The following is a 16,159-nucleotide window of genomic DNA, read 5'->3' as shown; positions in this document are numbered from 1 at the left end:
GGATTTTCTCTCCCACCACACACACCCAGTGCTGCTCAGGGCTCGCCCGCTACTCCTCGCCTTTCCTCAGTGGAGGTCCCAGCGCGCGGGGCCGCACCACCGCACACACCCACGCCCTCGCGGCGCGCCCCCGCGGAGCCTTCCAGGAACTCCAGCAGCCTTTCCCGGAGGCGGCCGGACCTCCCCAGTCCCCGACCCTAGGCAGCCCCTCCGACCTTGCGGCCAGGCGTGCTCTCCGTGGTGCCCCTCCCGAGGCCCCGCCACACCTTCTGTCCCCATCAACGAATCTAACGAAAAGAAACTTTGGGTGGGCGCAGGCAGAATCAGAGGCCTCCCAGGAAACGCCGCCGAGCCCACCCGGGGAATGGGCACTGCAAACCCCTCCTCGCCATCCTTCTGGGTTCCCTTCCGATCAGACTAGAGCGCTGCTCCTCTGGATGCTCCCCTTACAAACATGTGAGCCTAGAGTCGCGTACCGTAAAGAGGGAGGGGTGCGAAATCTTGGGGATTGGGGCCCGGGGTGGAATCTGCAGGGACCGACCCTGAGAACCCGGGTTGTCGGCTACACGCCCCTCCTCCAGACAGAGCCCAACGCTCGGGGTCAGGTGCCCCAACCTCTCTCTCGCAGGCCAACGGGGGACACTTGCCCTTCTACCCGGAAGGTCTGTCTAGGCCACCCCACCAGCTTTTTGTTCCTTTCACTTTCCTTCACGGTTTTGCCACATGGGGAGTCAGGGAACCACGTGTGTATTCAAAAGAGGGCGAATTTACAAACAGGTGTCACTTCACAGGAGGCCGCCTAGCACCAGAAACCCAAGTCAAAAGCCAGGAATCCCTCTTTACTCTCCCCTCTCCACGAAAAAAGAAATCACTTGCCCGCTTTGGTCTACTCCCTACAGAACTGGGTCCCCACTTGGGAGTCTACACAACCTGGGGGCAAATCCAGAATAAACGCTCCACACCATGCCTCCAAAGGCTGTGTCAGTGCACATTTGTTTTCACCAGGGCTTTGCAGGAGTAAATCACGAACACCGTCACCGCCACCCCCCACCACCAAAGGGAACAAGCTATACCATAAGGCTAATAACAACAGCTATCATTAGTATACACAGGAAGCACAAAGGAACTTTTAATGTATAAAAGATGAGTAAAATGTAGGGGTCCGGCGATCTGCAAGCGAGTCTCTCGCTGACTGTGCAGAGCCTGGGAGTCCCAAGAAAGCTGGGAATGAGGGTTAGAGAAGGAGAGGAGCACCCACTTCCTTTACAACGAACAATAGGAATCCCGTGTCTGCTACTCAGTCGTGGAACTCAGAGCACCCAAAACAAAGCCATGGAACAACTGAGATAGAGATGGGGGCCCATGAATTTTTGTAGCTGTTCAGGGCTTAATTACTCCTCCTTGATCCGTGGGACTAGACACGACACCGCCAAGGTTAAAATGGCCCGAACAGCGCCGAGCAGATGTGAGCGAGCTGGCAGACGCGCAAATGAGGCCTGCCTCGGAGCACGATAACAAGTGACTAATACATTGCATATCGTTGAAAGAAAATTATTTTTCTCTAATTTGCATTTGCTTGGGGGGAAAAAAGCCAACCCAAGTCCCTCCTCACATGCACAAGTCTAATCCTGGAAATACAGCCCGGCTGCTTTAAGAGAGCTGGAAGGAGGGAAAGACTGCCAGTGTTTTGGCGTTGCAGGCTTGTTTATCTTTCCGCCTTTCCTCCAAGGCGAAACTCGTTTTGCAAGCAACATTCCTACAGAAAATGGCACACGTCATAAAAAGAGACCAATTTATAGAACTGGCACCGAAGTTCATGTCTCACTCCAGAAGCATCTCCCAGCTCCCCATCGGAAACCCAACTAGATGTAGAAGTCCATGTTAAAACTTAGAGGAGACTTGGGGGAGGCGGGCTACTGGGGGGGCAGAAGAGAATGAACTAGATTTGCAGATATCCTGTAGGCTGTACACCCAGAGGCTGAAGTTGCACACAGAAGGGTAGAATATCGAATTAAGTCAGCCCTAAATGATCTTCCAAAACCCAGGGAGGACGAGGCAGGTGCCAGGGCTTGGAAGGCTTCAACGTTGGGATTCCTGGGGAAGAGGGTGAATTTTTACACACAGCTTGCCGCAGGACAGTCCAGAGGCAGGCCCACATTCTTAGCCATCCTAAGTCTACCTGCCTGGGCCAACCACGCACCTCTAGGACTGGCCTAGTGGGTGATTGCCACCACCAACTGCTCTCCCTCCCACCCTGGCGCCTCTCTGCAGGGCCTGGCAGGGTACCAGGAACTCAGAGAAAGCCTGTGGCTGTGGGCATCTAGTTGATGAAGTCAGAGTAGGTGGTGCTGTTGGCAGGCTTCAGGACAGCACCTTTGCGTCCCGCAGTTGAAGGCAAATACACTCTTGAAAACAGGAAGGCTTGGGAGTAAAGGTTAAGGGATGTGGGTCATCGAAAGCCAATATGACACCCCTTCCCCCCCCAAAGAAACCCCCCCTTCGGGTACTCAACCTGCACACTTGTATTTCCAAGCTGGAAACAGTGCTGAGTGCTCAGAACACAGCACCCGCCTGTCTCTAACTTGTCTGAATAACAGGGCCATTTCAGAGGGGAACAACGGCCTTCAGAGCCTCTGCAATTTCCAGAAAGCTTTCAGTTAATAACACATTCTTTCCAACAAGCTTACTTAGGGCTTAAAGTTATTTTCCCAAATCTTAAAAACTCTGTCACAAAAAGCTGAGGACCCAGTTCGACACATCCTGGTCAAACCCCTCCAGGACGGTGACACTCACGGCCCCGTGGGCTTTCTCCCGCCACCTCTGCCTCACCACAAGTTCCTTAAACAACAACACACAAACCATCCTGCACCCCACCGCACTCCTGGGAAGTCATAAAGCTGTGTGTTGGGGATGAGGGGTGGGGGTGCCTCAGAGCTTTCTCTCATCTAGGGACACGCTGGCCAGAAAGTGGCCGCCACCTCGGCAGCTCATCCACGGGCCTGCATAGTGCGCGCTTTGTGTAAGTGCTGAGGAGGCGCAGCGCTGCTCGCACGCCAACAGCTGTCACATTATTTGCACTCGCTGTAAACAGCCTTCACATTCCCCCCTTACCACATAGTTAAAGCCAGACTAACAATCCACAGTTAGAGATCAAACCAACAACAGCAGCATTGTGTCTGCCTTCACTGCCTTCGCACCAAGCCCAGCAGCTGGCAGGTTTCTCCGGAACAAGGGACCCCTTCTCCCTCCACCCCTCCAGCCTCCAGCCAAGGCTAGCCAAGGAAGCATGCGTTTGTCAGTGCTGTTTGTTAAAGCAAAAGAGCACCGCCATTTCGCAGAGATTTCCGTGTGGCTCATCAGCCCTCTCCGAGAGTTTACTCCTTCTGGAAGCTCAGGGAAGCATCATGGGAATAAAGGTTGTGGAGACTCGCAGGGTTGGTTTCCATGCTCAGCCAAGTGGGGTCTGGCTGGGCTGGGGCCGGGACATCCCTGTCTGCCCCTCTCCATGCCGTGTCACAGAGGCCAGATGGGTCTGCGCTTTCTGCAGCCCTCAGCGGAATGCCTCCTGTCTTTCGGAAATTGCCCAACTCACTGAATACTTTACTGGCCGCCCCACTGATCAAAATGTCTCCTTTATGATTTTTGGTTAAGTTGAACATTTCCATAATCGTCATTATTAGTGCAAATTACACGCCTAATCGGTCCTTAAATAGATTTTAATTAAATAAGCATACAAGGCTCATTTTATGACTTAAGAAAGGCATTACTTTTCGTTATAAACTTTCCAGCAGGATATAGAATAACGATAGCAGACAAATACTTACTCTTTGCAAATCACCAATAACCGATGGGCAGAGTATCATGAAACATACCCTGTTTTACCCTCTGGAATCAAAGCTGAGACCAGACATATCACAGCTGTACAACGTTCCTCCTGGAATGGGAGAGGGGATTTCTTCCTCCAAAGCAATGTGTCTGTCTTCCTTTTGGCCAGTAGAAATAAACCCCCCATGCTACTTACCCTACCCATCTGATGAGATTTCTCTAGCTGGTCTCTTCTAGCAACCACTCCTCCCCCACCTCTATCCGTTTTCCACCCCTTCGTCTGCTTAGAGTCCTGGTGCAAAGCGGGCAGGCTGTGCTTGTTAAATGCTGTGTAAAATGCTGTTAATAAAATAATAAATACAAAGGATGGAGGCTGCTGGTTCCACGGGTGTTTTGACTGGAAATGCCTTGGCACTTGTCATGTGTTTATGGGAGGGCAGACAACTCTAGGATTTACATAGTTTGGACATTTCTGTACTTCATTTATTCTTTCCTAAATGACGTAGGCCTCGAGCTATTTCAAGTTTGCATTTGTACAGAACTGTTAAATGCCTAGGAGTTTCTCCAATTAAATCAAGTTTTAAATCAGACTCAAAGCTGGAACAGACACTCAGACTTGCCCAACTCCACCTTCAGCCTCAGTGGCTGGAGAAAACAAACAGATCCTCGAAAACAATCAGTCCTCGAGCTCCCCACCTTCACCACCTCCGAGGGCCCCTAGGGTAAAGGTTAAGGTGTCTCCTGATTCCAGGCCCAGCCTAGGCTACACACTGAGGCAATCATCACAGCTAGGTGCATCCTGTCCACACATTACCTTTAAAATCGTACGCTAAAATCGGGGGGGGGGGGTGGGGGGGGGGGAACTGCAGGCCTGGTAAAACCCACTGTTCACAAAACAATGTCAGCAAAGGCTGTAAGGCATTCTTTAGAGAGGGACCAGGGATTCATGCCTACTGAAGCTCTTTCAGCACAAAGGCTTTTAGGGGAAGAAGGGAAAAAAGGGAGGAGGAGGGGGAGAGGAGGAGAGAAAGGGAGGGAGGGCTCCTGTTTCAGAGCAGGCATCCCCTGAGAGTCAAGAACCAAGTGTAGCTTCAATCAAACACTGACTTCCCCTCTGGGAGTCGAGTAGGAAACCTGATCACAGTAGCTTACTACCGGCCTGGATCCATACAGGTCTGGTTTTCTTCTCATGCTAGTAATTTTTAAAAATACATATCGATATAAAAGAAGCAATCCCTGGCAGACTTTATTGAAAACCACACTGAGCCCTCATAACATCCGGACTTAATCCCTATCAAACAAACCACAGCACCTCTGGCCTCTGCACCAGGCCACCCCCTCTCACCTCTTCCAACCAGGTCTTGCCCCTCTGGCTCCCATGGTTCTCCTGCCACAAATAATGCCAGGAAACCCTTGCTAAAGGGCACCTAGATACCGGTTCTGAAATCAGTCCCTAACCATATAATGATCCCATGTGTGGGGGGGTGGGGGAGCCAGTCTTTTCTTATGGAATCCTTTAAAAGGCAGAATGCGAACGAACAAGGACAGCCGAAAGAGGAACCCAGAAGATGGAGCTGGAAGAATACCCTCCTAGGGGAGGTTGAATTTGCATCCTTGGGTCCCAGGACACTGGCCTGGCCAAGTCTCAGGCAGTCTCAGCGGCAGCAGGGAATGGAGGAGCAACCTATAGAAACATCACAAGTCATTCAAAGCAATTATTAATCCTTGGGGCCTACTATGTGCCAAGTATTCTATTTAGATCCTAAAGGTGGATAATTATTCCCAGTCTTACAAATGAAGAAACTTACTGAGGCTCAGAGGCCATAAATAACTTGCCCCAAGGTCACACAGCTAGTAAAAAATGGGCCACGGTCAAACTCAGTCCTGGAGTTGCGGAGAGGAGCCAATTATTGGTCTAATTACACCTTTTGAAATTCTGATTTTCACATACTGTCTCCTCGAGTACGTTTTAAAAGCTTCCTTAGGCCTTGTGTACCCCAAGGAGGTAGAGAGTTTAACACCTATGTTACTTGGTCTGCAGTGAGCCTCGAACTCAGTTTCTCCCATATCTAGTTATCTCTAGGTCCACTCAGTCTTTCACTATCTCCCCCTACATCCTCCAAATCGCCCTCCACTGTTACACCCTGGTGTAAGGCCAATGCTCTCAACAAGCCTCCCCTTTCTCTTCCTCCAGCAGCCCAGAACAGTCAGGGGTAGGTAGGTCGACTCCTCTCAGGTCTCTGGGAAAAGTGCTGACTACTGGTACTAGGAGCTAGGCGTGCCACCCCAGTTTTGCTACATAAAGCAATAAATCAAATTATCTAGATAGAGCAAAAGCCCTTTGGAGAGAGCTCCTCCATCTACCTTTCCTAGGGTTTTAAAGGAAAAACCCCAGGGAACGAAGTAGTGTGGAAGAGGAAATGAAGATGGAAGAGGCCAGCAAGATGTCCTATTGGGCCACCCAGAGTCCCCACAAAAGCACAAGCTGGGGGATGGGCTATCTTGTCCTTTCCCGAACCTTTCTTTCCAGAAGCGCCTGGCTGCAAACCTCAGGGCCCAACATCCCCTCCCCAACCCTATCCCAATTTCCGGGCCTTCCCCAGGCTTTCAGATGCTCTGGGAACTACCTACACCCGTTGCCGGAGAGCCTGCCAAAGCCACCTCCGGCTCCGCTCGATGAGGACGGGTCGGGGCACCGGACACTCAGGCTTCCCGACCCTGGACTGGTTACTCCTCCAGACGCTGAAGCTCCGGATGTGCGAAATGGCTCCGCAGTGCGACCGGGTGTGCAGGGGCCTCGGCGGCGGGAGGGAGGGAGGACAGACGGCGGCGCCGGGGCGCTCACCCCGCTAGCCAGCCGAGCACGCCCCCGCAGGTCGGCAGCCCCTGGGCTCCAGTCCAGCCCTCTGCAAGGGGCGTTCTTCCTCTTTTTTAAACTTTCCGGCCTTGGCAACGGGCAGGGTTTCCAGCCCTCCCCTACCCCCACCCACTTCGGGGCGGGGCGGGCCCTCCCAACCCCTCCGGGGAGGCGATCACCCCCACCCAGTCCGGGGCTACGCTAGACGGCGGCCGCCGCAGCCGCCTCCCTCAACCCCATCCCACCCCCGCCTACTTTGGCCACCTGGAGAGGGCGGCTTCCCGAAGCGAACGCGGTCCAGCCAAGCCTGGGACTGCAGCGTCCGGGGAGGAACTCCCTACAGCGCCAACGGTCCTGGCCTGCCCGCGGTGTGCTCTCTCCGAAAGGTCTAACGCTCCGGGAAGGGGGAGGAGAGCAAGGCGGGAAAGGGGTGGACAGGCTGCCTTTTTTTTTTTTTTTCAACTCTTCAAATGCAAGAGATTTTTGGTGTCTCTAGCACGAATCCAAGCGCCTGGCCAGGCAGAACAATAGAAATGGAGGGGGGACGCCGGAAATGGTGCAGGAAGACCCCTATAACCCTATAAACCTCTCCTCCCCCTCTAAGTTCCTATTAGCATTGAAAGATCCTAGTCACTTATATGCAAAATTGTCTTTTTATAACTTTTTTCCTAAACACTTCCCCCCTCCCCACATGAAATCACCTGGGCAAAGATCGCTTCCAAAGTTATGACCTTCCGAGGCTCCAGGGCCTCTCACCTGCTCCGTCCCTGGCACCCAGACCTGACTCAACCCATCCCCCAACAGTTCCCCTGGTTTGCACCTAGACAATAAATTTAGTTTAATTTAGCTTCCGGTCTTTAATTTTAGCAGGTCTCCTTTTTGCATGCAAATCAATATGGCAATTACCATCTAAAAGCTCGCCCAGCCCCGGGTCAATGTAAATTGATCATTGTCCGCCTTCCACAAAATAACATCGGGAGTCTGTGGTGCATAATGAGATTATACTGGAAACTGTCCTTTAGATCACAAATTATTTTTTATGCTGTCAGGATCTTCTCTGAGAGGACTTCCCTGCTTTTCTAATCATGGAGAGCCGAGCCCGTGGGTGCTGGCTGGGGAGACACAGCTCTAAAACAATGACCGAGTGAGGACCCCCGTTCCTGAGACCCTCGACTGTAAACACCTGGAGGTGAGCTTGCGCACCAAAAGGGAGCCTTCTACAAATATAGCAGAAAGTCATCGTTAATGAACTCCACCCAACAAAAAGTCAGATATCCCTTCCTGAGGAACATGTTGAGGACAACCAGAGAAAGCCGTCGGGCAGGGCTGGAGACCAGTGGACACCCCTGGCCAAGTGCGGCGCGACGAACGCTGCTCGGCTACCACCCGGGCAGCCGGGGGACGCCATTTATTCCTGCCCCAGCGGCTTCTCCTGGCTCCACCACCTAGGCCTCAGCAGCGCGTCCGGTTTTGCAAACAGACGGAATCCCGTCGGCCATAAACACTGGCAAAAGAAGCCTGGGCGGGCCAGGGCCGGCTCAGGCCTCCCCACCCAGCTCTGGGCGAGGTCCCCACCAGGCCCATTCCAGAAGATGGGCGGGGGCACCGAGGGAAGAAGGTTCTCTCTTGACCCGCAGCACTGCTTTCCTCCACCCCTCGGCGGCCCCCAGGCCACGGGTGTGACCTCGGGGCCTAACAAAAGGCCGTGAGAGCTCCTTTCGGCCTCCGGCCGCCGGGAGAGGGGTAGGGCGGGGCGGCCGAGATGGACCCACGAAGTTGCCCCGCCCCGCCTCTCCGGGTCCGCCGGGCCGGAGCCCTCGAGGAAACCCCTGGGGTGGCATTCTCAAGGCTGCCTGCGGCACCAGAGGATCGTCCAGAGGCCTGCAAGCCTCCCGCCCAGTGCGGCCAGAGCCTGCCCTACTCGGACCGGCGAGGGCTCCACCCAAGTGCGGTCTTCCCAATAAAAGCTGGAATTCCCGGCTGGGCTTAGACAAAGAGGGACCGCAGCAAATCGACGCCGCGGGCAAACCAAACCCTAGCCGGAGTTTACGTGCACCTCTGGGGTCACCGAGGCGCCTGCTAATCCACCCAACACAGGCCGTCCCCGCCACTATCTCTTCCAGGAAAAAAAAAAAAAAATGAAAGCATACCTTCCTTTGATTCCGCCCAGAGGCCACACGTCTTCCTGTTCTCTTTCCCAGCCCACAGAGGCCCTGTTCCACCTTAGCAGACTGGACCCCAGCAGTGCAAGAGCCATTCCTCGTGACCACAAAGTGGAAAGCTACTCCCCGGGTGCCTACACCATCCAGCCACTCTAGGTCAGGAATTCAAGGTCTCTTGAGTCTCAGGTAGAAAGCCTCCTACCTGCTCGCCACGAACCCGCTGCCCCCTCCACCTCACTCCTAGAAGGGAAAGAAACTATAACGAGAAGTAATCCTAGCTCACTGCACACCATTCACCCTTTAGGCTGCTAGCTTGGCCCTCAGTTTCCTTCAGGCCAAAGACACATTGTTTCCCTGTGAATAAGTGTGTGAATGTGGTGGTGTGGCCCACTCTTCCGTACCCAAGTCAGTCTCACTCATTCGGCAGGAAAGTCTTCGGGAGGCCTGGAGGAGCGTTTGTCATTCAGCCTGTGTATCTAAGCATGGATGTATGCATATGAATGCTTTTTGTGTTTCCAAGTGACCCTCTTCACACCTTTAAATGGGCTATTGTCTCTGGAACGCAGTTACAGAAATTCTGCCCCAGTTTCCAGCTCAACGAAGTCTGGGATTTTTCTCTCCGAATCTCGCTATACATCTCTGTATTTGCATACCCATGTTTACATTCCCCTCGGCCAGTTCTTTATCTCTTATGTATCTCTTGTTCCATTTGGGCATCGGAGCCCAAGTGTCTTGATTTGTCTCAGCACATGTCATTCAGACGCACATCTTAATCTGAGCATTCTTACTACTGCCATTCTTCTGGCTTTGCCTATAAAGTGGCTCTTTCCCAGGCCAGACCAATATGGGTTTGCAGCTGAAATGTAAATAGAGGATCTCTTAAGACCACAAACTCTTAAAGGAAGAGGAGGGAGGAGGAGACTGGAATGTTAGTAATGAGTTATTTATGGGTGGGTAACTCATCCACCCATTTTGAGCTCTAGAAAGAGCTAGACAAATTTCTGCAGAAGTGTATTAAAATTTTAGACCTATTTAATAGTAACCCCTAATATATGTATACAAATGACGGATCTCATTACACATTAGTGTCCAGCTCCTCTTTGGAGGCTGTCTCCTTGCACATACCTAACTCCCCACAAGTTCATGGTTGAAAGTGTCTATTTATATAGAGACAACTCAAAGACCGCGTTGCTGTCTTCAACGCATACCTGTACAAGGTGGCGGGGCACTTCAGGCTCAGGTCCTCGTCTGCAGTAGTCATGGTCAGAGGCCCCACCTGCCTACAGCTCTGTGCAGACCTTCCCGTCCTTGAACACCCGCATGAATTCTCTTTGGGAACATTGAGTCTACATCTGTCTTCCAAACTCAGTTAAGTGAGGGTGTTCATTGTGTGTGTTCACAGCTCTCGGACTGAGAACTACCTGGTCAAACAAGATCGTCTAGCAGCTGCGTTTGGTTTGTGGAAGAATCGAGCCCGATGCACTAGGATGTGACCGTGCACACACAAGAAGAGAAAGGAAAACCCTAGGCCCAGACTCACACCTCCTCCCACCTCCAGCTACTCTGCCTTTAGGAATTTCCACTAGGCTCTTTGCCCCCCTTTCCCTATTACACTACCACACCATGGCCTTCAAAGGGTTAAGAGAAACCCCCCCAGCCTTCCCTTCATCCAGCTCGCTGGGCCCGCAGGCTAGCTAGCTTACTCGCAGCTCACCGAGTATGCAGCCGTCTCCGAGCCTCCTCCCCCCCCCGCACCTCCAGTCCTTCAGCCGAGAGGGAGCCTGCATGCCTGTCTAGACCGATCTATCACCGGCACACCAACAACACCCGCGAGAGCGCGGAGACCCTGCCGAGGTCCCCCGGCTCGCACGGTTCACGGCAGACAGAACCCAGGGAGCGTGACTGCGCCTGCGGGGTGGGGGTAGGGGACCCACAGGCGCTGGCCGCCCCGAACGCACCACGGGTCCTCCCCAGCCCCGGCCCCCCGCGCTCCCACCAGCCCGGCTGCCGGGGCACAGTCACAGCTCCGCACACTGGGCAGTCCTATTTTTATCTTGTCTAATCCCAAACTGGGCGGGGAGCACAGGCGTCGTGCTTAGAGAACAAGAGATAGGCGAGGGAGGTGGGGAGGAGCAGGCAGGCAGCGACGCGAGCGAGAGCGAGTTAAAGACACAGTGGAGGCGACCGCCGGCAAGAAGAAAGAGCGGGCTGCGCGGGCCTCGAGGCGCCGCACGCAACGCGCCGCCCCGCGAAGTTACACTCGCCTCCCCGCCGTCCCTCGCAACCGGCCCCTCCCCACTTCCCAGCGGCGCTCTCCGCGGCCGGGACGGCGGGGCCCCGGCCTGTGTGGGAGGCGGAGGGCCAGGACTGCCCTGCAAAGGGCTGGAGAGAATCGCTAATGAGCTGTGCAGCCCATTGATCCGGAGAACACTTCCTAATTAACTCTCAGTCACCTACTGGTGACAGCGCCTCAAAGGACAGCGCTGGGGCCAGCCGAGCCCTAGCACCAACTTGCCGGCCCGGCGCCTGGCGCCCGAAACCTGCGCGTTCCCCTAAACACCCCAAGGCAATTGGCGTGCTTGGCAGTGTATACCCGCACACCGAAAGCCAGCCTCGGATTAAACCTGGACGACATATTAATCATCGCCTCCCCCCGTTGCTCTACGCGCTGAAACTGTGCCCAAAATAAACACGAAAACCAACACTGCAAAACCCAGACCAGATAACAAACAGGTCGAGGGTAGAGTGGGAAGGGTCGAGAAGTGAGCGTATTCCCTAAGTGTCCACGTACAGGAGTCTTTGAGGCTGACAATTAAAATGCCTTCCACGCAAGCAATTCTGTTGACAAAACCGAACCCAACACTTCGTGAGGATTGACTTCGGCCCGCGGTGTCCGTTTCCAGTGCCACAGGAAGTGTCAGATGGCTAGAAATACCCAAGTCTGTCTGCACTCACCACCCACCATCCTCTGGGGTGGGCCATTTCCTCCGCGTTTTTACTCCCAGGCCATTTTAAGGATCTTTCTCCAAGAGGCTACCCCTAGAACCAAATACCACACTACCCCTTCCCTAGCGTCTTCTCAAAATGAAAAAAGGTGGGGGGGGGGGAACACAGCCAAAACCCCGAGTTGTCTAGTCTAGACGCAGCGAGGCTGTACGAATACCTATACGAAGCGCGCTGGCTTCTTTTAAGGTTTGTTTCTAAATACACATAACCCTCCTCCTTCCTTCTTCGCTCTTCCATTTCCCCCACCCCCACCCTCCAGACGCCGGAGGCGCGCGCCATGGCGCGCGAGCACTCACAGCACCTAGCTGTGAGATCGCGGACTTTCTGGAAGAGATTCATTAACAGCAAATTATGCCTCGCCCGGCCACGGCCTACACGATGCCAGACTCGTCCGTCTCCGGGACCCCGGGACGTGCCCACTCGAGCGTGCGAGCGGCGGGAAGCCCGCCCGGACCACGGGTGCCTCCGGCCGCCCTACTCCGCACACGGCGCCCCAAGCCTCGTTCAATAAACAGCAGGCGCTCGTCGCCGCCGCGGCGAGCCCCCGAGATGGGGGAGGCTCTGCAGTGCAGCCGCCCATCGGCTCCGAGCGGGGGCTCCGCGGCGCCTTGCTCTCCCCGTCTAGGCCGAGGATCGTGCCCCGGTGCGCAAGTTCCTCTTCGCCTGGAGCCTCCGTGCCACACGCCCTCCGAGTGGGACCAACTTCCTCCCGCCGCAGACTTTCACACGCCCATCAGGGCTACCCACCAGACTCCCCATCGCCCAGCGGAGGGCCCGGGTCTCGCCTGCCCCCGCCCTCCCTCCGTGCCGCTGCCCCCGCAGAGGCACATTCTAAGCCCACCCCTGGGGGTTGAGAACTTAAAATTTACCCGGAACACGGGGAGAGAGAAGAGGGGGGAAGGGGGAGGGAGTCACAGATTTTAATCTTAAAAGAACATTTACAAAACAACGCGTCTGACCTGGCTGGCTGGCGGGCCAAGTCGGAACCCCTGGCTCTCCTAGAATTCTTAGTAGTTTTTTTTTTTTTTTTTAATCCACGTGATTCGCGCTTTGGGGCAAGCCGAGAAAAAACGGGACTCCCCTTCTGAGTTGCGCGGCAGCGGCGGCAGGTCGAGCTCGGCTCGGCTGGAGGCACCCGCCACACACCCTCGCGCACGCACACGCCGTCGTTCCACTTGGAGAAACGACCGGCCCCGGAGAGGCGAGACGAGGCGGCGGCGGCGGCGGCGGCGGCTGGGGGTTTTTACAGTTCTTTCCCGAGTCGAAAAAGAAAGCAGACGGCAACCCGCCGCCCTCCCCTTCCTGCTCGCGAGCTAACGCCGAACCCAGCTTCCCAGCTTCCAGCCCACCTCCCCCCCCCCTCCGCCCGACTCGCGGCGCTCAGCGGCGACCGCGCTCCCGCGCACAGACACACACAGGCTGCAAACTTCCACTCCGCGAACTCCCTGCTCTCCTCCCAGCCCCCCCGGAGGCGCCAGGCTCCCAGCCGCGCCCCCTCCCTCCCTGGTGCCCACGCGGGGCCGCTTAGGTTGGCTGCATTTTTAATAACTTATAGCTATGAAATAAAAACGAAAGCGACCAAGGCAGCCAAAGGGAAGCGCGAGGCAAAAGCTTCGCGAGGTAGGCGACGGGCGGGGGCCCCGGGGGAGGGGGCTGACTGCAGCCCTCGGCGTGCCCGCCCACCAGCCCACCCGTTGGTGGCCTCCCGGGGGAAAAGGTGTTCCGGACACTGACCTGAAATCCCCGGTCGGGGAGTAGGCAGGGAGCCTGCGATCCGGCGCTTTGAAGTTTTCCCCCGAGCGGACTCGAGGCGGCGAGGAGGAGCGGTGGTCGGTTGGGTGGGTGGAGAGAGGTATGAAGAGTGGGGGGTTGGCGGCGATAACAAACGGAGAAGGAGCCGGGCCGGAGAAGCGCGGCGAACAGCAGCAAAGTTTGCGGTCCCTGGCTGCCCGCAGCCCGCTCACGGCGCCGCGCTCGCTCGACTCCCTCGCCGTCTGCAGCCAGCCGGCTGCCCTCGGGGTCGGCCCCGCCGAGGGGTGGGCTCTGGGCTGGGTGGGGGCGGGGCGGGGCGGGCTCGGAGCCTCTGGGCAGGTGGCGACAGCCCAGTGCGATCCTCCGGGCTCCCGCAGCTGGACTGGGCTCGGCCGGGTTCAGTAGCTCCCGCGCCGCCGCCGCCGCCCGCGCTCGGGCAGGAGCCCCAGCGCCATGTTGACGGTTCGCCGCTAGCGCCCGCTCGGGCTGGGTGTGTGTGTGTGTGTGTGAGTGTGTGTGTGTGTGTGAGTGTGTGTGTGTGTGAGTGTGTGTGAGTGTTGGCCAAGTCGTCCCTGCGCGGCGACAGCGCGGCTTGGGCTCTCCGCCCGGCGGCTCGCGGGCTCCCCCTCCGCCGCCGCCGCCCGCCTAGCTCCCGCTCTCGGTCGCGGTCTGGGCTCCGGCGCGTCTCCCCCGCAGCCGCCGAGCTCGGCCCGCGTTCAGCGAGGAGCGCAGCTCTGCCTCACCTTGCCGCTGGGAGCCCAAGCTCCGTCTGCCGCCGCACGCCGCGATCCCAACGCGTCCCCCCTCCCTGGTTCCCTCCTCTTCCTCCTCCCCCCCCCCCCCCCCCCCCCCCCCCCCCCCCCCCCCCCCCCCCCCCCCCCCCCCCCCCCCCCCCCCCCCCCCCTCCCCCCGCAGGCGCAGCGCTCGGGCGACAGCCGCCCGCCCGCCGCCGCCTCCAGCTCTCGCAAGTTTGAGCTCCCCCAGTCTCCGCTCACCCTCCGCTGCGGCGCCTCCGCCGTGGGGTTTCGGGCGGGGTGATTCCCCAGGAAAGGTTTGCCCGAGTTTCCCCGGCCGTCAACGATGTACGGCCCCGCACGTTTGGGCCTCTCCGGATCTGAACCTCGGATCACTTGGGTGGCGCCCCCCTCGCCCCCTTGCCTCCCCTCCCCAGCTCGGGCCGAGTTGGTTGCGCACGCCCGGCCCGGGCGCACGTCCTGGGCGAGCCGGAGACCGACTTGGGCGGCGGCGGCGGCGGCGAGGGCGGCCGGCTGAGCCAGAGCCGAGGGGATGGGGGCGGCGGGGGCGGCGGGGGCGGCTCTCCCAGCCGCGCGCCGAGACTCCCCTCGCTACCCAGAAGGCCAGTGGAGGACCGCAATTACCATAAAGCGCCTCGCACTCCGCTCAGCTAAAGCTGTCAAACCCCAGCGGCAGCAGCCGCTGCTGCCGCCTCTTGCCACCAGCGCTGCGCTCTCCCGGCCTTGTCCCCTCCGAGACCCAGCGGAGCGTGGCCGGTGCGCGCCCGCGCCCACCCCCGCCCCAGATTGCCCCTTCCTCCCGGAGGAACCCTTTCCCATTTCAGTGTTAAAAGCTACCTGAAAACACCACCCCAGGCAATAGTGGCCGTTCCGCCTGAACTCCGTGCCCGAGTTCCCCGGACGTTTCAATTGTGTGGGAATTGTTTGGAGGTGGGGGGAAGGGGGAGCAGCCCATGGAGGCCCAGAGAGGCGGGTGGGGGACGGTCGGAGAGCGGAGATCCGCCTGTATTTCTCCCGGTTTTTCAGCATTTTCTCGGTCTGCACCTCGGATGGTTGGAGGGGTTGCCCTGGCCCCTCACCCCGGCCTTGGGAGATTATCTCCCACGTTTTATTTTCCTTGGCAGGGAACAACTTTTGGCTTACACCGTTCGCCCCATAAATTACTCGGTAACGTCGTGCTCATTGGTGCTCGGCGGCGGCGTACAGCCTGCGCCCGCAGCAGTTCAATTCAATTGACACGTATTGAGCTTCTCCAGCGCTCCCGGCGCGGCGCTGGGCGCGGGGGGAGGGCGGGGGCAGGCGGGAGGGAGGGGAAAGCGGAGAAGCGAGGTTCCGGCCTCCCCGGTGCGCAGAGCCTCAAGGGCGAGCAGAGAAGCCCTAGTTGGTGAAGCAGGCGGGAAGGGGTAGGAGTGGGGGAGGGGATATTCCGGACTAACCGCACCCAGACTGCGGGCCTGGACTTCGCGGCTAAAGGTGACCCCATTCGGCTGCCCGCTAGGGTCTTTTTATGCTGAGAAGGGGGTGGGTGTCTCTTTCTGCCTAAGGACAAGATGGTGCAGGCTCGATGAAACATAAATCTGAAATGGAGGTGGCTTGTAAATCCACACGGAAAGTTTTTAAAATATCCTGGAGTGTCCCCATGCCAAAAATAATCAAAAGCATCTCAAGTTGATTACTAAGTCAAGGTCAAGGCCAAAATCAGCTAGCTAGCAGATATTTTCCCTTTTAAAAATTAGACTCACTACTGACTGTGGGACTGGTATTAGGTGCGATTTTATTCATTCTGTTTTAGTTCTCAGCAC

General features: G+C 56.9%; 1 protein-coding gene across 1 annotated transcript in view; it reads right to left on the bottom strand.

Annotated features, from left to right (window-relative positions):
* The window catches only part of BCOR (BCL6 corepressor), a 44,933-nt gene extending 30,992 nt beyond the window's left edge, over window positions 1-13,941 (bottom strand). The window contains exon 1 of the mRNA XM_017507005.2: window positions 13,585-13,941. The gene's annotated coding sequence lies outside the window, so the exon portion shown is untranslated. The remainder of the gene's footprint in view (window positions 1-13,584) is intronic.
* Between the last annotated feature and the right edge of the window lie 2,218 nt (window positions 13,942-16,159).

The sequence above is a fragment of the Cebus imitator genome, unplaced genomic scaffold, assembly GCF_001604975.1.
Source record: "Cebus imitator isolate Cc_AM_T3 unplaced genomic scaffold, Cebus_imitator-1.0 Scaffold366, whole genome shotgun sequence".
In the NCBI taxonomy this organism is placed as follows: domain Eukaryota; kingdom Metazoa; phylum Chordata; class Mammalia; order Primates; family Cebidae; genus Cebus; species Cebus imitator.
Note: the sequence above shows the minus strand (reverse complement) of the source record. Positions and strands in the feature narration are given on the sequence as shown.